Source organism: Antechinus flavipes, chromosome 4, assembly GCF_016432865.1.
Source record: "Antechinus flavipes isolate AdamAnt ecotype Samford, QLD, Australia chromosome 4, AdamAnt_v2, whole genome shotgun sequence".
Classification (NCBI taxonomy): Eukaryota; Metazoa; Chordata; class Mammalia; order Dasyuromorphia; family Dasyuridae; genus Antechinus; species Antechinus flavipes.
In genome coordinates this window covers 364,827,940-364,852,375 of record NC_067401.1, presented here as the reverse complement: position 1 = coordinate 364,852,375, position 24,436 = coordinate 364,827,940, and the positions used below count along the sequence as shown (strand labels likewise).

Below are 24,436 nucleotides of genomic sequence, written 5' to 3'. Positions count from 1 at the left end.
ACAGGAAAAAGAATACTAAAATTACCCCATGTTTAAAAAGAAATTAAACAGACCATAAATGAAAAGGCCTTTTTTTAAAATCCCAGGACAGATACATTTATAAATAGATTCTATTAAAAATCTTTAAAAATAACTAATTCCATCAAAATATAAAACTGTTTGAAAAAAAATAGGTAAAACAGGCTTACAAAATTCCCTCTATGACATAAATATTATCTCAACACTTAAACCAGGAACAGCTAAACAGAAAGAAAACCATAGACCAATTAGCTTAATGAATATTAATGAAAATTTTTTAATAAAATACTAATAAAGATTACAGCAATATATCACAAATATCATGTACCAAAACTGTTAGAATCTTAATGTTAACTCAATGGAATTGATACAATGCTTATTGGTTCACACATTAGAGCAAATCCTTACAAGGTGTTAAGTCACTAATATTGATAGAAAAAATGCTTAAGTTAACACCTTTGAGAGTTCACAATTAGCTCACACATTGGAGTTCTCAAGTTCAGGAGGTTCACAAGTCAGAAACTCATAATCCCACACTCTCAGAGGAGGAGTCAATTTTTGAGTTTACACGTCTAAAAGAGCATAAAAACAGCTGAGCTCAGTCAGGAGAGTCAGTTGAAAAGACTGAGAGGGGAGCATCAGTTGGAGATTGAGAAGCCACGAGTCAGAGTTGAGCTAGAGGCACAAGCTGGATGAGCTAAAAGACAAGCTGCAAGAGCTCTTGGAACAAAGGAGGGAGAGAGGCCTCTAAGAAACCTAACCAAGCCTAAGGAAAGAGATAAGACTTGGAAGGAGAAAATAAACATTTGGATTTTATCAGCCAGCTGCATTTGGAGTGATTATTACTCTGAACCAAAACTAAGACTGCCTCCAGAAAATCTCCCCAAGAAACTTGCTCCTATAGAGAACCATCATATTATACAAAAGAAGAAGAACACCACACAAAATAATGTTGGATTTATATTGGAAGGCAAAGTTGGCTCAATATTACTAATACAATAAATATAATTGACCCTATTAATAACAAGAACAAAAAAAATAATTATTTCAGTAGATGCAGAAAAAGATCATAGGAAAATGCAGCTCCTATTCCTGTTAAAAACATGAGAAACCTAGGAATAAACAGCTTTCTTTAAAATAATAAATACTATCTATCAAAAACTAAGACTGGCATTAAATAATAAGTCAATAAAGATAATCTTCCTAAATAAGATCAAGAGGGAAACAAGGATGTCCATTATCACTAAACAATATTATCCTAAAAATTCTAACTATAGCAATAAATAAGAAAAAGTAACTAAAGAAATAAGAATAAGCAAAGTAGAAACAGAATTATCTTTTTGTAGATGACATTATAGTCTACTTAGGCAATCCTAGAGAACTATACAAATAATAAAAAGACAACTGGTTGAAACCATTAGTAATGTCAACAAATCAGTAGGTTATAAAATAAACTCATACAAATCATCTGCATTTCTGTATCTCATCAAGAAAATCCAACAGGAAGAGAAAAAAGAGAAATTACATTTAAAATAACTGTAGACAATAAAAAATACTTGCGTGTGCATGTGCACACACACACACACAAACATACAGACTATATAAAAACAATTACAAAACACTCTGTACACCATTAAAAATAGATATAAATATTAGATCTTATAAGTAAACCAAGCCAATAATAAAAATGACAACACTAACTAAATTAATGTATGTATCCAGTGTCATGCCAAATCAAACTACTGAGAGACTAGACTATATTATATAGAGCAGGACTTCTTAAACTTTTTCCATTCAGGACCCCATTTTCATCCAAGGAATTTTTATATGACCCAGGCTATATAGGAATATAAAGTAGGTATATAAATCAAACCTTTATTAATAATAAGTCATAATTTTATGACACCCCCCCACATTCAGTTGTACAACCTTGTATGGGGCTGTGACCCACAATTTAAGATTTGAGATAGAACTAGAAAAAAATAATTTATTTAGAAGAACAGAAGTTCAAGAATGTCAAAGGATTCCATTTTTTAAATGGGAATGAAGAGGTCCTAGTGGTATCTGATTTCAGACTATAGGACAAAGCTATATTGAGTAAGATTTAGGTTGATCAGTGGAACAGATTAGTTATATAATATATATAAGCAAATGAGCACAATAATCCAGTGGTTTGACAAACCCTAAAAATTCTAACTGCTGGGGCAAGACCTGACTATTTGACAAAATCTGTTGGAAAAACTGTAAAACAAACAAATTCTGTAAAAACTGATGTAAAAGCAGTCTGACAGAAACTAAAGATAGAGCAACAATTTCACATAGTATACCAACATGAGTTCCAAATGGGCATACAGTTTAGACATTGTTTGACACTTTTAAGTAAATAAGAGATCACTGAAAGAAAAAACTGTGAGATCTATGCATAAGGAAAGAATTCATTATAAAAGTCACTTTAAAGAGATTTAAAGGAGATAAAATGTATAAGTTTTATTCCACAAAACTAAAAAGTTTCTGAACCACCAAAACCAATGCAGGTAAAATAAAAGAAAAGTAGGAATTTGGGGAAACTTTTGCAGAAAGTTTCTCTGATAAAAATCTCATTTCTAAAATATATAGGGGAATTCATTTACACTTTTAAGAATAAGATCTATTCCTCAATTGATAAATTGTTCAAAGAACATGATAAGCAATATTCTGGAAAAGAAATCCAAGTTATCAATAGTCACGTGGGAAAAAATGCTCTAAAGCATGAGTAATTAGAAAAAGTAGAATCAAAACAATTATAATGTACTATCTCATACCCAACACACTGACAAATTTGGCAAAAAAAAAGAAGAAGAAGAAAATAACAAATGTTGGAGGGGCTGAGGGAAGACAGGAATTTTAATGCATTCTTGATATATTAGCAGATCCACCTATTTTGGAACTGTGTCCATAAAATAAACTCGGTGTGACTCTTCCCCCAGCAATACCACTACCAAAAAGATTAAAGAGGAAAAGAACTTATATATTAAAAATATGTATAGCAGCTCTTTTTGTTGTAGCAAAGAACTGGAAACTGAGAGGATGCATACATCAATTGGGATATAACTGAACAACATGGTATATGAATGTAATGCAATACTATTTGTGCTGTATGAAATTATGAAGAGAAAAAGTCTTGTGCAGGAGACTTGTATGAATTGATGTAAAGTAAAATGAAAACCATAAGAATAATTTCTATATTGTAGAACACTTTCTAATATTGTAGAAACATCTTCAATAATTGTAAAGATAATTAACTCTGAAAGACTTAGGAATTCTCATCCGCACAATGATCAATTTCAATTCCTATGGACTCATGGTGAAAGATGCTATCCACTTCAAGATAGAGAAATGATGGTTTCAAAGCACAGATTGAATTCAATTTTTCTTCTTTTCCTTCCTTTCTTTTCCTTTTACTTCCCTTCCATTAAAACTGAGTTTCTTTAAAAGGCAATATTTGTGTCTTGGAAGGAATATCCAAGGCCCCTTTATTTTTCTAATTTTTTTAAAGCAGTTTATGTAGGACTGGAATTATTTTTTAAATTTTGGTAGAATTTTCTTATAAATCCATTTGTTCTTGGGTTTCTTTTTTTCTTTGAGAATTCATTTATGGCTTGTTCAATTTCTCTTTTATAAATTAGGTTCATTTTAATTATTTATTTTCTATTCTTTTAATCTGGGAAATTTACATTTTTGGAAATATTCATTTCATTTAGATTATCAGTTTTATTGGCATTTATTTGGGCAAAATAATTCCTAATAATTTCTTTTTCATTGTTTTTTAATTTGCCTTTTTCATTTTTGATACTGGTAGTTTGGTTTTTAAAAATTAAATTAGCTAATGATTTATCTTTCTATTGTGATTTTTTAAATTGTCACTAATTTAATTTGTCAATTCAGTTTTCTTTACTTTCCATTTTGTTCATCTGTTCTTTGATTTCCGGATTTCTATTTTGGTGTTTAATTGGGAAATTACATTTGGTTGATTTTCTAGATTGTTTTTTAGTTGCATGCCCAATTGATTGATCTTCTCTTTCTCATTTATTCATGAAAGTGTTTAGTGATGTAAATTTTCCCCTAAACACTGTTTTGATTAAATTCTCCAAATTTAAGTATGTTATCACATTGTTGTCACGATCTTTAATGAAATTATTGATTGTTTATCATCTGACCTATACATTCTTTAGAATTAGATTAATAAATTAACAATTGCTTTTTAATCTTTGCAGCAAAGGTCTATTATTAAATATAATTTTATTGCATTTTGCTCAGTAAAAGATGCATTTAACATTTCTGCTTTTCTGCATTTACTTGTTACATGTCTATGCCATAATATATGATCAATTTTTGTAAAGGTGCTATGCACAGTTAGGTATTAGGTTTATTACTTTCTATTCCCATTCAGTATTCTCCAGAAGTCTATCACATTTAATGTTCCTAACGTTTTATTTAGATCTTTCATTTTTTTTGGTTACATTTTTTGTTGTTGCTAAATTTATCTACTTCTGAGAGGGAAAATTGAGATCCCTAATTACAGTTTTATAGTCTCTTTTCTCTTCTAACTCAAGTTTCCTACAAGAATTAAGATACTTGACCCACACCTAACACTGTATGCTAAGATAAGGTCAAAATGAGTTCATGATCTAGACATAAAGAATGATATTATAAATAAATTAGAAGAACATAGAATAGTTTACCTCTCAGATCTGTGGAGGAGGAAGGAATTTGTGACCAAAGAAGATCTAGAGATCGTTATTGATCACAGTAATAAAACTGTGTGTACCCTTTGTTCCAGCAGTGTTAGGGACCTACCATGTGCAGAAATGTTTGTAGCAGCCCTTTTTGTACTGAGAAACTGGAAACTGAGGGGATGCCCATCAATTGCAGAATGGCTGAATAAATTGGGGTATGTGAATAATATGGAATATTATTGTTCTGTAAGAAATGACCAGCAGGATGATTTCAGAAAGGCCTGGAGAGACTTACAGGAACTGATGCTGGGTGAAATGAGCAGAACCAGGAGATCTTATATACTTCAATAACAATACTATATGATGATCAATTCTGACAGATGTGGCTCTCTTCAACAATGAGATGAACTAAATCAGTTCCACTTGCTCAGTGATGAAGAGAGCTATCTACACTCAGAAAGAGGACAATGGGAACTGACCACAACATAGCATTCTCACTCCCTCTATTGTTGTTTGCTTGCATTTTGTTTTCTTTTGCAGTTTTCTCTTCCTTCTTGATGTGATTTTTCTTGTGCAGCAAGATAACTGCATAAATATGTATACATATATTGTATTTAACATATACTTTAAGATATTTAATGTATTGGACTACCTGCCATCTAGGGGAGGAGGTGGGGGAAAGAGGGGAAAAGTAGGAACAGAAGTTTTACATGGGTCACTGTTGAAAAATTACCCATGCATATGTTTTGTAAATAAAAAGCTTTAATTTAAAAAAAAGAATTAAGATGCCTTATGATTTGGTGCAACATATTTCATATCAATATGAATTCATTTTCTATGGCACCTTTCACCAAAATGTAGTTTCCTTGTTTGTCTTTTTTAATTAGATTTTTTTTTGGCTGTTGCTTTGTTTGAGACCATGATTGCTACCCTGACTTTTTTATGTCAATTGAGGTGTTGTAGATTTTGTTCCAGATCCTAATTTAACTCTGTATTCTATTTTAAATATATTTTTATAAACCATATATTGTTGGATTTTGGATTTTATTCCTCACTACTATCCTTTACTGTTTTATTTATGTTCATCTGATTGACATGGATGGTTATAATTGTTAATTGTGTATTTCCCGTCATCATATCTTTTATATTTTTTCTTTTCTTTGTTTCCCGTCCATTCTTGAACAGTTTATTTTACTTCTAACTTATTCCCTTCCTTAAATTAATCACCACACACCCTCTTTTTTTCTCCTTTCATTTAATAACACCTTTCCCTTCTATATTTCCCTATTAGGTAGAATTTATGTGAGGTCTTCCCTCTTTTGACCTATTCATGTGCAAGTGAGGTTCAAATGTTACCCACTCTCACCCTACTTGTGCACCCCATTTAAATGAAAAAATATAGTCCATTATTCTTCTCTTCCACTGTATTCTTCTCTCTTTCCATTTACCTTTTAAGGTCTTCAAAACATAATAACCACTCCCACCTCCTCCGTCATATTATACTAAATTTCTCAACTCTGATGATAGCATTCTTGTGAAATATATGGATCATCTTTCTATTTAATAATGTTTATTATGTTTTAAGTGTAATGTAAACCTTGTTTAGACCCTTATGATTATTCATATTTGCTTTAATGCTTCTCTTGAGTCTTCTTGTTTGTATGTCAGACTTTCTATTCAACTCTCCTATATAGAATAGTATTCTTCTATTTCATTAAATGTTAATTTTTCCCCCTGCAAGATCTTTTTTTTTCTTCTGGTTTTGCTAAATGTTATTCTTAGTTGTAAGCCTATTGCCTTCAGGAAGATTATCATATTCTAAAGTCTCCATTTTTTTCAAGTAGTGGCTGATCTGTGATCCTGACTGTAGATTCTTGGTTCTTGAATTCTTTCTTGATGCTTGAAAATTTTTCTCTTTGACTTTGGAACCTGGTTTTTGGCTATAATATTTTTTTGAGTTTTCTTTTTGAGTTCCACCCCGCCTAGGAAATGGCCAATGGATAATTTCAATTCCATTTTGTCTTCTGGTTCTATAGATCTGGAAAGTTTTATGATTTCTTGAAATATAATGTCTAGGTTCTTTTTAAAATTATTATTTGTTAATGGCGTTTAGATAGCTTAATGATTCTTAAGTTATTTCTCCTGAATCTCTTTCCAGATGAATTGATTTTTATGAAATACTTCTATTTTTCAGTTTTTTTTTATTTTGTTTTAATAGTCTTGATATTTCTAGGAGTCACTAGCTTCTATTTGATCCATTCTAATTTCCAAGGAATTCATTACTTGGGTAAGATTTTGTATCTTTTGTTTCAAATTGTTCATTATTGTTTCATATATCTCTTCCATATTTCTGAGTTCATGGGATCTCATAAAATTATCAATGACTTCTTTTTTTACATTTTTTCTCTAACACTCTCATTTTATTTCATTTTCAGCTCTTTAAAAATAACTTTTCCTTCATCTTCTCCAGGAGTTCTGGTTGCATTTGTCCCCAACCTGCATATTTTTTTAAGGCTTTACTTGTAAATATTTTTGAGTCATTCTTTTCTTTATGCCGTTAAGATACTTGTTGACATAACTATAGTGGGATTCTTTTTTTGTTGTTTGTTCATTCTTCTAGCCTACTTTTTCACCTTAGAATACATACTAGGGCTCAGATCCAAGCACTTCTGGCGGAAATGTTTGAGATTCTTTCCATGATTATTCCACTGCAGATTTTAGCCTGGTTTGGAGGCTAAAACTGTCCTCCTAAGATCAGAGTCACACAATTGCTGCTTACTTCTGAGCTTGTTCTTTGTCTAGTACATCCAGGACTTACAATTGCAACTACTCCTCATCACTATTTCTAGAGTCAAGTTCCCTCCTTAGTCTTCCTTGAATCAGTGACCTGCGACTGAGTAGCTACCAAATGACATCCACTCCACTATACTCTTTTAGTTCAATGATCCCCTGAGACCTCTTTCTGCTCTAGTATTTTCTATTTTGATGCTCATCTTGGACCTAAGTGCCAGAATGCTCCTTAGGCAGTGCTCTCACTATCTGCAAATCTCTGTCTTTTCTTTACAAGGTTCCCTGGGCTGGAAAAAATATGACTTTTTCTTTAAATACCTGATCAGAATTTGACCTGGGGAAATTCCTAGATCTTTCTGGGGAAATATGGTGAAGGAGCTAGGGAATTTTCTTTCTATTCTTTCTGCCATTTTGATTCTTTCTACTCTTCTTGATTCCAGCACCAAGGTCAGCTATCACACTCTTGGTATATTATTTAACCTGAAAAACCTACAGTCCAAGATTAAAGTAGAGGGAAAGTTGATGCCCAGCTTTTTGTTTGCAAATGATTCAATGAAGCTTTTGAAGCTGAAATGCAGCAGAATATGGATCAATTCTCAACTGCTTGTACTAATTTTGGCCTAACAATGAATATCAAGGAAACAGAGACTCTCCACCAGCCAGCACTGTATCATCTATACATGGAATCTTTGGCTATAGCAAATTGGAAATTTTTGAATATTGTGGACGTTAACCTGCTTTAGCAATATACTTTCCAAAAATGTACACATAGATGATAAGATTGATGCATGCATTTCCAGAGCTAGTTCATTATTTGGAAGACACCAAGACAGAAGTGTGGGGGAGTAGATATGTTAGATTGCCTTCCAAGCCAAAGGTCTACAGAGCTATGTGCTAGTGTTATTGTAGTATGTCTATGAAAACTGGATAGTACACTATTTGGGATTTGGGAATATAGTTCCAAATTGTTTTCCAGAAGAGCTGGATCAATTCATAGCTTCAATAATAGAGCATCAACATATCTTTCCCCCTCCCCCAACACTTGTGATTTTCCTTTTTTGTAATCTTTACCAATCTGGTGTGTGAACAACATAGTTACTTTAATTTGCAATTAATTATTAGTAGTTTGGGAAATTTTTTTTATCCGCTTGTTGATAGGTTGTATTTCTTCTTTTGAGAACTCCCAGTTCATATCCTTAATCTATTTATTTATTAGGAAATGGTTGTAATTCTTATGTATTTAAATAAGATCCCTAGATATCTTGAATATTACAACTTTATCAGAAAAACTCAGTGCAAATATTTTCCCCAGTAATTTGCATATGATTTTATATCCATTGATTTTGCCCAAAACCTCTTCAATGTTGTTTAATCAAAATTGTTCGTCTTATCTTCAATGATTTGTTTGGTTACAAATTTTCTCCCAATCTATGGTTTGAAAATTATTTCATTTTCTGCTCCTATAATTTGTTTATGATAGTCTTTTATATTTAAGACATATATCCACTTGAAATTTATTTTATTTGTGATGTAAATATTGGTCTAAATCTAATTTCTGATATATTGCCTTTCTTGGAATTTTTTGTGATGTGGTATTCAAAACCTTACTCCAGTTACTAGCATTTGGATTTATATATAGAACTCTTGCTACCATGTCTTAGCATTTCTATGCTATCTACCTCATCTGTTACACTAATCATCTTTTCCATTTCTTAACCAAGACCAAGGTGGGGTTTTTTTTAGGGAAAGGGGAAAGGGTTAGGAGAAGGCAGAGTGTCTATTATTACTTTTTTGTAGTATAGTTTAAAACTTGGTATTGCTAGATCTCTTTCCTTCCCACTTTTCTTTCCCATTATTTCTATTGAAATGACTGAACTCTGGTTCTTCCCAATGAATTTTTGTGTCCTCTTCCTCCCATTAACATGGCATCATAGTACTAGATTGGTTACCCAGGTGCTAGGCTGGGTTTGATGCTCATCAGTGTTTCTTCTGCTGGGCAGGCCAGATAGCTGATCTCCCAAAGCTGTTCTTCACTGGGCTGTTCTATATTAGTATCCAGTAACTTCTGCTTTCAACTCTGATGCAGTCTTCTTCTGATATACTATTGTGCACTTTCAGAAAATATAGATTCCTTTGTCCTAGGTAATGACTGATAGTGACTAAAATGGCACAGATCCCCTACACTAAGAGTGTTTTCCCTCCAAGATGATCTCCCATTTATACTATGTAGTTACACAGTTGTTTCCATTATTGTCTCCCCTCTTAGAATATGAATGTCTTACCTTTCTGTGTCTCCCAGCACTTAGCACAATGCCTGACACAGATCAAGGACTTAATAAATGCTTGTTGAGAGATTCATTGATCATTAATTATCAGCATTATCATCATACCTCTGACTGCTGAGGAAGAGGAAGGACTCTTCTATGCAGTGATTTCTTGTATCCATCCTCCAGGAAGATTCACACAATAAGTTAGGACTTCTTTTGTATAAAGCTTCTTTCTTGCCTTTCCTTGGTATTTCTATAATGCAGTGTCTCTACCTCCTCAATGTTTCTCATATTTTCCCCTTCTCTCTACTCACAGCCTACTACTATCCTTCTTCAGACATTCACGACCTCTCCCCTATTTCCAATTGATCCCCCTTCCCATCAATCTTCCACACAGCTACCAAATTAGTATTCTTAAGACACAGCAGTTCCAGTAGGTCACCTTGGTGACTCTTTATTGTTTCTATATCCGAATTCATAATCTTTTTTCTATGACCCCTATGACCATTTAGTGAAGCCTATGGACCAGAATACAGTTTTTAAAGGCATAAAATAAAAACACATAAGATTGTAAGGGAAACCAATTGTATTGAAAAATAATTGTCCAGATATTAATAAAACAAATTCACGGACCCTCAGGTTAAGAACTCTTAGAAGAAATGCAAACCTTACCCTGAAATTCAAAACCCTCTACAATGATTCCCAGATACTTTTCAAATTTATTACTCTTCTTTATTCATTCTTCTTCTCAGAATAACAACATTGCTGCTGCTCCATTCTCCAAATCAGAAGAATGAGTGTGTGTGTATATTTGAAGTTTGGCTTTAACTTAATTAATAAAAATATATAACTCAAAGGCATATGACAATCTCCACCCTACTAATATGAAACTACTTTAATTTTGATGGATTCATCCACAGACCAAAAGAGTTATGTTTTGAAAAGCTCATTATCAAGTTTGGCTTAAAAGTTATGAGTTTTTCAATCATAAAAGCTTACTAAATCAGAGATTCAGAATCAAATCTATCCATTGAATATCCATTGAAAGCTCCTTAAGGGAAAGAATAGTCTTTTATCTTTTTTTTTTTTTTTTGGTACTCTTAGAGCTTTGCACAATGCCTAGTATGTAGTAGGTGCTTAATAATTTTTATTGAATTGAATTGTATTATTTATTAAATATTATATAGAGGTAGATAGATGGTGCAGTAAATAGATCACAAGACTTGAACTCAGGAAGACCCGAATTCAGATGTTTCTCAGATTCTAACTAGATATGTGATGCTGGATAAATCACTTAACCAGCCTTTCCTCACTTATAAAATGGGATGATAATGGCACCTATATCTCAAGGTTGTTGTGAGAATAAAATGAGGTTATATTAGTAAAACACCTAGTGAACTTTAAAGTGTTACATAAATACCAGCTATGACTAAAATGAGCCATAAAAATTTATGATCTCTTCCCTTAAAAAAGTTTCTATTACTACACCAAGATTCTGTTGAATTCTTTTGAAATCATGGAGGAAAATTCTATCATGATGAAATATTTCCCTGAAAATATTTTTAATGTTTGAATGAACTAATCCTTTCATTAAGCATTTTGAGAAATAATAGAAAAAACAAAGGCCAAGAAAAATCATGTTGAGATTCGATGCCTCTGACTACCAAGGATTACAGAGTGTAATTTATTTCCATGAAAGGACCATTGTCCAAAAGAAGACTCGATGGATGGAAGCCCCAGCTGTAGTCTATTGGGTCTTATGGTCTAAAAAGAGGTGGGAATTTCTACTTGTTTAAAAGCCATTTCTCACATTACAGTAATCAAAGCTGTGGGAAAAAATAGAGAGCAGATTGTGTTTCATTCTTACTGTATTTAGGGAGCATGCTGAGCATATGTGATTAGTGTATGAAGCTAGACTCTACTCAAAGCTTTGAATGTGTCCTTAGGGTATCCACTGCCCTGGCAGTTGAAGTTTTCCATCTGTAGGTATCTTATTTTGACCCTGAGGTCTCTAGGCTCCAGTGGATTGTTTTGACATTACTAATAAGTTGAAATTGAATCTAACAGAAAAATACCACAACAGCTGAGACCTATGAAGCCAAATTCAGGTCACTTTCTTTTCTTTTTCTTTCTTTAAAAAAAATTCCATTTTTACTGGTATTTTCTGTTTCTTGCATCACACATTACATAGTATCCCATGTATCTTTCCTCTCTCTCCCAAAAGTCATCTCTTTTGACAGTATTTTTTTAAGAGTTGGAAAAAGTCAGGACAATTGATCAAGACATTGAAAAAGTTAAAAAAAAAACTTGTGCAATATTTAACACCTGTGAATTTCCCACTTCCCCAAAAGGGTAAGTTAAGAGTGTCTGCTCGCATATTTTCATTCAAGTCCCATTTAAACTTTTATTTTTTATTTTCTGGTGTCTTATTGCTCTTTCCATTTATATTGTTGTGGTTATTATATTCTCTTGGATCTGCTTACTTCACTCTGCATCAGGTCATATATATCTTTCCATGCTTCTCTATATTCACCACACATAATTTCTTTTTTTTATTATTTTTTAAAATAACTTTTTATTGATAGAACGCATGCCAAAGTAATTTTTTACAGCATTATCCCTTGCATTCACTTCTGTTCCGATTTTTCCCCTCCCTCCCTCCACTCCTTCCCCCAGATGGCAAGCAGTCCTTTACATGTTGAATGGGTTACAGTATATCCTAGATACAATATATGTGTGCAGAACTGAACAGTTTTCTTGTTGCACAGGGAGAATTGAATTCAGAAGGTATAAATAACCCAGGAAGAAAAACAAAAATGTAAGCAGTTTATATTCATTTCCCAGTGTTCTTTCTTTGGGTGTAGCTGCTTCTGTCCATCTTTGATCAATTAAGGCTCTCTTTATTGAAGAGATCCACTTCCATCAGAAGACATCCTCAAACAGTATCATTGTTGAGGTATATAATGATCTCCTGGTTCTGCTCATTTCACTCAGCATCAGTTCATGTAAGTCTCCCTAGTCCTCTCTGTATTCATCCTGCTGGTCATTCCTTACAGAATAATAATATTCCATAACATTCATACACCACAATTTACTCCACCATTCTCCAATTGATGGACATCCTTTCATTTTCCAGTTTCTAGCCACTACAAACAGGGCTGCCACAAACATTTTGGCACATACAGGTCCCTTTCCTTTCTTTAGTATCTCTTTGGCCCAGTAGAAACACTGCTGGATCAAAGGGTATGCACAGTTTGATAACTTTTTGAGCATAGTTCCAAATTGCTCTCCAGAATGGCTGGATGACCACACATAATTTCTTACTGCACTGCAGCATTCCATTACATTCATGTACTACAATCTGTACATTCCTCAGTTGATGAGCATCTACTTTGTTTCCAATTCTTAGCTATCATAAAAAGTGCTGCTATATATATATATATATATTGCTATATATATTTTAGAATATGTAGGGACTTTTTTCTTATCAGTGGTTTCTTTGGAATATAAGCCCAGTAATAGAATCTCTGGTTCAAAGGCTATGGACATTTTAGTCACTTTATTTGCATAATTCCACATTGCTTTCCAAAATGATTGTTTTATTTCATGCTCTACCAACAATATATTAGGGCCAGACTGCTTACTTTTCATTATTTTATGAAGAATGACCAATTCATTCAAGAAACAAAATGAAACCTTATCTGAGTTGTTGTGGGTGGGTTTTTTTGAGTTCTAAAGTGGAAATGACTGGCACTAATTTCTAAAATTCTGCAATAAACCAAACAAAAACCAGCTTTCCTCTTAGAAGAGATATCTATAGGAAGAATTCCTCAAATTATTGTATTATGGACTTTTCTCATCTTCATTTCTTAGGCTCTTTAGCTGTCTTCAATGATTAGCTCAGATTTCACATGTCAAATATATCTTCTGATACCCCAATTTTTTGGACTCTCTCCCATATTTTCCTTACTTTTCTTTGTATATGTTGCAGTCTTGCATTGAAATGTAAACTCCTTGAGGGCAAGGAATATTTAGCTTATCTTTTTTTTCACTTCCTTTTTTCTTTCTTTTTTCCTTTTTTTTTTTTAATCCAGTTCAAATCATTAAACATTTATTAAATGCTTGTTCTCTGTTAGGTTCTAGGGAAAGAAATACAACAACAAAAAAGGTAGTGTGGTATGATGGAAAGAACATTCATTATTTTAGAATGCAGAAGCTTAGGTTCAATCCCTTCTTATCTTCTTATCTGTAGAATGTTGGGTAAAACACTTAACCTCCAGGAAGTCTCAGTGTTCTCTTTAATAAGGTAAGGGAATTAGACTAGATGACCTGAGATTTCGTTTAGCTTGAGATCTATAAGTTCCTATCATTAAGGGACTTAATATTCTACTGGAGATAAAAAACACCTGTGTTGTTTTGCATAACATGGGCATTATTGAATTGACTTGGTGTTTTACTGATTTTTATACTTTCTCTTTCAGTTTCAATTCAGAATGAAACCTGCATTTGTTGAATTTTCATAATATCATAAAATATTCACAATCCAGTAAAACATATTGAAGGTACTTCACAGGGGATCTTCAAAAATAATGATAACATTGGGGGAAAACATCTGTGAAAGAATATAGAAAATATGTACCTTTCGGGGCAAAAAAGACAAATATGAACCTTTGGACAGAACTTAAATACATTTACAGAATGACAACTTTTAGAGACAACTTTCTTCAGCACATTAAAAGAGCTATGATTGCATCAGTATGAGAGATATGAGAGTTTAGATAGAGCGCTAGGCTTGGAATCAGCAAGATCTACATTTGAATTTGGCCTTAGACCTTCATTAGTTGTGTCACTTCTCTTTGAGCCTCATTTTCCCCATCTTTAAAAATGGCATGATAAAACTTTACATAGTTATAATAAAAATCAAAAGAGGATGTATTGGAGGCAGCTAGAAGGCACAGTAGATAAAGCACCAGCCCTGGAATCAGGAGGACCAGAGTTCAGGCACTTACTAGCTTAACTAGTTTAACACTTAATCCCAATTGCCTCTCAAAAAAAGAGAAGAAAAAAAAAAAAAAAAGAGGAAATGTATGTTAGGTATCAGTGAATAGAGAACCAACCCTGGAATCAGGCTATGGGACCCTGGGCAAGTCAAGTAACCTCAATTTAAGAATACATTTTAAGTGGTTTGTAAAACTTAACAAGTAATGTGTCAACAGATACTTATTTGTTAGGCATCTACAGTGTATCAAATACTATCCTAGGCACAGAGAATAAAAAGAACAATTTCTATCCTAAAATGTCTACTAAGAGAAAGAAGACATTCACATATAAATAAATATGAAATAAATATAAAGTGATTTCAAAGGACACTAGAAGCTGGGTGCATCAGGAAAGGTCTTAGATAAGAAGTAAACCTATAATTGACTTTTGTAGGGAGTTAGGGATTCCAAGAATTGAAAGTAAGGAAAAAGCCATTGCAGGTATGGAAGATACCTCAGTAAAATCATAGAAATAGAACATAGATTGTGAGGTACAAGGAACTGAAGGTAGGCCAATTTGTCTAGAATATAGAATGTATGAAGGGGAAATAACATATAATTAGCTTGGAAAGGTTGTAAAGGACTTTAGCTACTGAACAAAGGGGTATTTTATCTTGGTACCAATATGGAGATACAAGAATTCATTGAGGAGCGGAGGGGTATGGTGGAACCAGTGCTTTAGGTAACTCACGTAGCCTTAAAGCATTATATAAATGACAACTGTTATTACAATTAGTATTCCCTCCAATAACATACATTGCAATAATCCCATATTAAGCAAAATTTCCTCATTACTATGCTTCTTCCCACTCCCTAAAAATATTCTCCTTGTGACCAACTTTGGAGTCATTCAAAATATGGATAGGAATGTTTTCTAATAATAGATATATAGTGGTGCAGCATGGATGTTTCCAGCAATCCAATGACACATTTATTGCCTGCTGTATGTAAGATATTTGGTCTGTAATTTACTCTCAAAAATATTTATAAACTAAGGTTGGATGCACAAATAAATATGACACGTAGAATTTGTTATGAGCAAAGAGAGGTCTCAATAAAATAGGAAAATTTTTAGTAGGAGTTCACTTTCAACTCACAGTGGGATTGTTATGGAGTTGAAGTGGTGGATGGGGATGGCATTTATTTGTTTATTTGTTTTTATATAATACTTTATTTTTTTTCCAAATACATGTTAAAACCATTTAAAAAATGGTTTTTTTAAGTGTTAAGCTCCAAATTCTATCCCTCCCTATTCTCTCCCTTACCCTGAGATGGTAAGCAATCTGATATAGTTATATATGTACAATCATGTAATACATTTCCATATTAGTTATTTTGTACAAGAAGATTTGAATAAAAAAGAAAGGAAAAAATGAAAAGAAAGAAAGAAGGAAATAGCATACTGCAGATTGTATTAAATGATATTAGTACTTTCTCTGGATATGAATAACATGCTTCATTATGAGTGCTCTGGGATTGTCTTAGATCATTATATTGCTGAAAATAAGTGTCATCCACAGTTAATCATTCTACAATATTACTGTTATGGTATAAAACATTCTTCTGGTTCTTCATATAGAAATATCAGTTTATATATGTCTTTATAAGTTTTTCTGAAACCATTTTACTTGTCATTTATAGCACAATAATATTCCATCATATATCACAGTTTGTTTATACATTCCCCAATTGATGAGCATCCCTTTGATTTCTAATTCTTAAACACTGCGAAATGAGCTGCTATAAACATTTTTGCACAATAGATCCATTACTCTCTTCTTTTGGATGTCTTAAGAATATAGATTTAGCAATGATATAGCTGGATCAAAGAGTATGCACAGTTTTATAGCCCTTTGGGCATAATTCTAACTTGCTTTCTAAAATAATTGGATCAATTCAAAATTTTATCAACAAGTTTAGTGTTCCAGTTTTCCCACATTCCCTCCCACATTTATCAGGAAATAGCACTTATTAAACTACTACTATCTGCCAAGCATTGTGATAAGCACTTTATACATATAATTTCATTTGATCCCAAGGTCTTGAAGGAAGAAAAGAATTTCAATAGGAAGAAATGAAGAAGAATTGCATACCTAACATTCAGAACCATTAAAGTTAATAATACACAATGGCAGGAAGAGAGTAGCACTACAGTTCTGCTAGAATATATAGTGTGGAAAGAAAATCAGTATGAAATTGGGCTGGAATGGCAAGTCAGAGCCAGATTTTAAAGGATCTTAAATGTTAGAATAAATACTGTTTTTTATTTATTAAGCAAGTGGGAGCTACTAACAGTTTTTGAGCAAGGAGGTGATATGGTCAAATCAATGCATGAAATAGATTATTATAGCAGCTGAGCATTAACAATCTCAAGCTGAAATGGGCTGTCTTGAGAATAGTGATGAATTTCCCATCATGGGATGTCTTCAAGGATTGTCTGACTACTTGTGAAGGATGCTGTAGAGGAAATTTCTTACTTTTTCTCAGGCATTTTGGTTGCACTAAATCATAGCCAAGGTCTCTTCTAACTCTGTGATTCTATGATCCTGCAAATTCTAGATAGCTTCCTAACTACAAAGGTTGCAAATTTTCAATTAAAATTTGCAAGACTTTGTGCTAAAGAATGGACAGCACTATCCTTCTGTCTCAATTATAAAGTCTTTTCTCATCTCCTCTGGGAAAAGGAAAGAGATATAATGATTGGTTTCTGCAGCAAAGCTAGTAACATAGGGGTGGCCAGCATCACTTGCATGGATAATCTTTTTAGCCATACTTGTAGCTAACTCATCTGCTCTTCCAGGATTTGTACCAGCCTGGCTAACCCATCCAAGGGAAGGGAGAGAAGAAGAAATAAGTGCCTCCATTACATTTTCATTCACTGTTGAGATGCTCAGTGTTTCCCTTCCTCCTACTCGGGAGAACTCTCCTTTCAAAATATAAATCTGTAGAATAAAAACAAAATTTGATGTTATAGTTTATCATTGTTCACCCCATTCTGGTGGTTCCACATGAAGGGTACAACATCCTATTCCCATGCACAGTTTTTAATCTCATTCCTCTCCCCCCCTCCCCAGATAACTCCTAAATGCATTGTAGGTTACTTAAGTTCTCTGTGCCATATTCACTTTGCACATAGGTCATTCCTATCTCCCACCATTTTGGGAACACAATAAGGTTGAATGGTTATAAGTTAACAGGAGATATTTTTAAGAGCAAAGACTTAGAGAACAATATTTGTTGGGCTCCCCATTTTCCCTTTGGTGTTCTCACCTCCCTTTGGTGTTCTCACCTTTCCTGAGAAGGCAAGGAGGGCTAGACCACCTGTGTTATACTTGAAACAAGAATACTTGCAACAAGGTGTTAACCCAGTGGAATTAATGAGACAATGGCTATCTAGTTCACATAGATACTTAGTACTTAGTATGGTGATGTAATGGTTCTCTAGTTCACACATAATCAGCATGCTGTAATGATGTAATTACAATAATGTATATAAGGGATAAGAAGAACTAGAAGATAGACATTCTATCTTTGACCAGCCTTGTGGTGGCTCTGATATCTCCTAGACTAAGATCAGGACTGGGCCAGAATAAAGACTCTAGACTCTATTCTTGACAGATTCTCGTGGTGTCTGTCCTGCTGAGACCAAAACAAAAGAAAAGAGGAGATGTAGAGTGTCACAGATAGTGGGGGAACTCCAGGTGAGGTATCCGCCCCTTCAGCCCAGAGGATAGATAGCCCTCTATGAATGAGATCTTAAAGGCTTAGTCCAGAAGGTTATTTTCCCAATCCTACAGAATTGTAAGCTACCTGAGAGCAAATTATGTATCTTTTTTCATTTTTGTATCCCTAGCATCTAAAAAGCAAGAGGAAGGAAATCCCTACTCTTCATTTTATGGGTGGGAAAACTGAGGCTTACAATTGTTTATGATCACCCAACTAATAAATATCAGAAGCAGATTCATATGTAGGTCTTCCTGACCAACATTCCAGTACCTGATCCACTCCATCAGACTTCTTGGACCTGCTACTTTTTAGGGAGCATCAGAAAGTAGCCAGAGGACAAGAGAATATTTTTTACTGATATAGAAGCTGACCTTGGTCCAGTGAAAGTGGCAATGTGGAAAAGTGTTTAGGGGTTTTACTGAAGGTAATATAAAAACAGAAAATTCAATCATGTAAAATTCATAAATTCCCAACAATAATCACAAAAATCAGTAGATACTTCAACCATTTGCAAAAAGCAAATTGTCCCCAGGTTCCCTGATATGATAGTTTTTTATACTTGTTGTCTTCCATTTTGCAAGAGTTAGGCCATTGACCTTTAGTTCTGATATTAGCATTGCTCTTTGTGACTATGCTGTCCCTTTAGCCTGTTGCTTATGTTATATAGACAAAAATCTTTGCCTCTAGTTCTTTGGAACTCTGACCTAGTTACCTGGTAAGAACCTCTTTATTAAGCCTCATACAGGCCTCTTGCTTTAGCCCCTGGATTTTTGTCAATCATCTGGTCCCTGGGCTAGAGTGTAATGCCCTGAAAAAGCCCTCCATCTGTGCCACTTCAGTACTTAGCCAACAGCTCACCATTCTCTTAGAGAAAAATTGGCCCCTCTGCTCCACAGACACCCCCCCCCCACTAATTTGGGCAAGGCAGCACAGGATACTCTCTGATAAGTTATTATAAGGAAGTCTTTCACTGCACTATCAGAATTATTTGAAGAGGCAGTATTGTGTAGATAGAGAGTTGGTCTACAAGTACCTGGTACTAACTGTGGGATACTGACTATGTGATCCTAGGCAGGTGACTTGATCTGTCAGTGTTCCAGTAAGAAAACTCTCTAAAGGACTAGCTGCTTATCTCATTAGAAGAGGAAGTTTCTTCACTAAGACTTTTTCATACTAATGGTTCTCAAAGTGAAATCTTAGCACACTTAACATCGTACACCAAGATAAGGTCAAAATGGGTTCATGACCTAGGCATAAAGAATGAGATTATAAATAAATTGGAAGAGCATAGGATAGTTTACCTCGCAGACCTGTGGAAGAGGGAGGAATTTATGACCAAGAAGAACTAGAGATCACTATTGACCACAATAGAAAATTTTGATTATATCAAATTGAAAAGTTTTTGTACAAACAAAACAAATGCAGACAAGATTAGAAGGGAAACAATAAACTGGGAAAACATTTTTACAATCAAAGGTTCTGATAAAGGCCTCATTTCCAAAATATATAGAGAATTGACTCTAATTTATAAGAAATCAAACCATTCTCCAATTGATAAATGGTCAAAGGATATGAACAGACAATTCTCAGATGAAGAAATTGAAACTATTTATAAACATATGAAAATATGCTCCAAATCATTATTAATCAGAGAAATGCAAATTAAGACAACTCTGAGATACCACTACACACCTGTCAGATTGGCTAGAATGACAGGGAAAGATAATGTGGAATGTTGGAGGGGATGTGGGAAAACAGGGACACTGATACATTGTTGGTGGAATTGTGAACACATCCAACCACTCTGGAGAGCAATTTGGAACTATGCTCAAAAAGTTATCAAACTGTGCATACCCTTTGATCCATCAGTGTTTCTACTGGGCTTATACCCCAAAAAGATACTAAAGAAGGGAAAGGGACCTGTATGTGCCAAAATGTTTGTGGCAGCCCTATTTGTAGTGGCTAGAAACTGGAAAATGAATGGATGCCCATCAATTGGAGAATGGTTGGGTAAATTGTGGTATATGAACGTTATGGAATATTATTGTTCTGTAAGGAGTGACCAGCGGGATGAATACAGAGAGGACTGGTGAGACTTACATGAACTGATGCTAAGTGAAATGAGCAGAACCAGGAGATCATTATATACCTCAACAATGATACTGTTTGAGGATGTCTTCTGATGGAAGTGGATCTCTTCGATAAAGAGAGCTAATTCAGTTTCAATTGATCAAAGATGGACAGAAGCAGCTACACCCAAAGAAAGAACACTGGGAAATGAATATAAACTGCTTGCATTTTTGTTTTTCTTTCCAGGTTATTTATACCTTCTGAATTCAATTCTCCCTGTGCAACAAGAAAACTGTTCGGTTCTGCACACATATATTGTATCTAGGATATACTGTAACCTATTCAACATGTAAAGGACTGCTTGCCATCTGGGGGAGGGGGTGGAGGGAGGGAGGGAAAAAATCAGAACAGAAGTGAATGCAAGGGATAATGCTGTAAAAAATTACCCTGGCATGGGTTCTATCAATAAAAAGTTATTAAAAAAAAAGAAAAGAAAAGAAACCTTAGCACTCCTGTGGGTCTCTGAGACCTTTTTTGACTTTGAGGTTAAAACTATTATCATGATACTAAGATAATTTAATTTCAAATACAGTAAAAAAATACACACATATTTATAACATTTAATATGACCCATATAAAATATATAATATGACTTTCTTTAGGAGGTCATCAATAATTTTTAAGAATGCAAAGGAACTCTGATATCAAAAGTTTGAGAACCACTGTTCTGTGCCAATTAAATTACAAGTATGGGGGGAAATAGACCAATTAGGTTAGTGTCAACCATAAATAGAGGAATATTATTAGAATATTCAGTTGTGCATTAGGTATAGAATAATTCTGACAGTTGATTGCTATCCTTTGTTCTCAAAGAGGACCATGTTAAAGTTGAGTTTCAGTGTGTCCACCTGTGGCTGTTCAGACCAGTATGAGCTCAGAGTGCTCTGCCACAGGTGGGACAGAAATAATCCTTATGAATATTTGGGGTGGCTTCTCTAACTGTGCATCTTGTATTTCTTCTGAGATAATTCAATTCTGCTTTGCTCATAGAATACAATACCTTCTCTGATGAGGGCACACCATGCTGAGCTTTTCTGTGCCACATTAATTACAATTAATTCTAAGGTTCTTAAGAGAGATTTTGAGAGTGTCTGATCACCTTGTCCTGTGTAAGTTCTCCATAAAATAACCTTTTTGGCAAAGCACATATTTGGCATTCAAACAATGTGGCCAGCCCAACAGAGTTGTGCTCTCTGAAGTAGAGTTGGAATGCTTGGCAGTTTTAATTCAAAAAAGGATCTTAGTGTTTTGTATCTTATTCTGCTAGGTGATCTTCAGAATCTTCCTAAGATAATTTGCATTCAACAAAAGCATCAGCTTCAAGGCAAAAAACCTACTAGAAGAATTAATGTCAACAGATTAGAGTGCTTTTCTGAGAGGGAAAAATTTGTTGCCAATTTTGAGGGTAAGTTGAGCCAACACATAGTTGGCAACAATGGAGCAGAAAAGAAGTGGTTCATCCATTTCTAAGAAGATAGTATTCAATTCCATCAAAGTTAAAGTACAATTGAAATGCAAGATTCTTGGTTCAATAATGAAGCAGATGAAATGTTACTGATAGTAACAATCCAAAGTGTTTTTATGATGCAATAAAGGGTATTTATGGGTCAAAGACCTATAGTGCAACTCAACAACTCAAAGCTGATAGTGTTACACTGATCAGTGATAAGGACATGATCCTAGAGAGATGGGCTGAATACTTCCATCACCAATCAATGCTGAAGCTACTGACCATAGCTTCAACTCAAGTTGAAATCAGTCACTTCCTAACTGAAGTTCCAATTGAAGAAGAGCTTTTGAGTGCCATTAGGCTACTTTCATGTGACAAAGCCCCAAATGCTGATTCTATTCCAGCTGAGATTTACAAGATGGTGTGTCCATTGCTCATATAAAAGCTGACTGAAATTCTGGCAGTGTAGATGTGGATAGAATTATTAAATCCCGTCGAAACTTTGTAATAAATGGATTAGGTAAATAAACACATTATTTAATGATGCTCATTAATTGTATATCTATTGTTGCAGGGAATTGAAAATTTGAAAAGAACTTCCAAATCATGTCAACATATACATTGATACTTGGTGATTACAGTGTGAAGGTGGGTATAAAAAAAGAACAATGAGGAAAAAAGTGTCAGAAAAAAATGATTTAGCTAAAAAAAGAAAATGCTTGAACAACAACACAAATCTGTCAGATATAGATGTCTATGCAATATTTCTGCATATAAAGAAATCTTGATAATCAGAGCTAATATTTTTAATTTTATATATTTCCTATTTGGGTGGCTTATATAAAATTGGCTATTATACATGATATATACACTATATACTGTAGGTTGCTTTTTTTTCATTTCTTCTAATATAGTGTTAATTTTGATCTTGTATTGACTGCCAGTGATCTGACTGAAGATAAAATATTTTGGAATGCCTTTCATAGTAATAGTCAAACCAAATCAACAAGCATTTCTTAAGTACCTACTTGTGCCAGAAAAAAAGTAAAAAGTTTATAGATTGCTCAGAAGTCTCACAATCATAATCATGAACATATATTCTAATATTCTAATAAAAGAGTTAGAAGATACCAAACATAATGAGGGAAGGAAACATGGAGTATAGCATGCTCCAAAATCTATAAAGAAATAAGGGGGGAGGGATGGGCATCTGCCCAAGGAAGCAAAGGGTGAGGGAAAAAGACAGGGGGGGATTCTTGGGTGGAGGGAGTTGAACTAATAACAAGGCAAGTTATAGATCAGAATTTAATTGAATAATCAGCAAGGATAGGAAAGACATGTGTATATGTCGGATGTGTGTGTGTGTTTATCTATATATGTATACATAAATATATCTTTTTTTAGCTGCAGCTTGCTTTGGAGATGGGGGGAAATGAAAGGGAGAAAAAAAATCAAGTAAATAAGATGCACAGCAGGGAACCAAAGAACAATTTCTTAGGAAGTAAGAAAAAATGGACATTCATGAATATAAATGGTATATTGTAGAAGACTGCAGATAGTGGGGGAACTCTGGGTAAGGTATAAGACCCTTCAGCCCAGAGGAAACCTGCTGATAATATCTGGTTTGGCTCCCCATCTTCCCTAAGGGCTTTCACCCTTCCTGAGAAGTCAAGGAGGGCATGACCATCTGTGTTCTACTTGAAGCAAGGGATACTTATAGTAAAGAGAGACATTTATATATCAATAGCAGGGTACTTATAGTTAGCACTTGCACAATATTCTGTGGTAATGTAATGCTACTATAGTTAGCACTTCCTCAGTGTGATGTGGTGATGTAATGGTTCTCTAGTTGACATATGCTTAGTGTGATGTAATGATGTAATCATACTGAGGTATTTAAGAACTAAGAGGACTTGAAATAAAGGACTACATCTTTGACCATCCTCATGGGTCTCCTGCTTTCATCTCTACTCCACTAAGACCAATAAAATGAAATAAAGGACTCCATCTTTGACCATCTTCATGGGTCTCCTGCCTTCATCACTCCTCCACTAAAACCAAGGACTTAGGCTGGTCCCAAGATCCTCCAAAGAGCTAGTCTGGATGGTATATTTTGGCACCCCAGTTTGGGGATCTAGAAAGCATACTATAATTTGGCATCTCAATTTGGGGGCTCTAAAAAGCACACTACATTTTGGCACCCAACATGGGGCATTAGATATGGGGTACTAGATGTGAGGCCCTACACTCAGCATCTCAACTGACTCAATCAGCAAGTTCAGTGGAGAGGTCCCATGACCT

General features: G+C 34.1%; 1 long non-coding RNA gene across 2 annotated transcripts in view; it reads left to right on the top strand.

Annotated features, from left to right (window-relative positions):
• Positions 1 to 24,436, top strand: part of LOC127562498 (uncharacterized) — a 47,612-nt gene that overhangs the window by 8,796 nt on the left and 14,380 nt on the right. For both annotated transcript variants that reach the window (XR_007953682.1, XR_007953683.1), the window contains exon 2: positions 22,710 to 22,783. This is a non-coding gene — a long non-coding RNA (uncharacterized LOC127562498). The remainder of the gene's footprint in view (positions 1 to 22,709; positions 22,784 to 24,436) is intronic.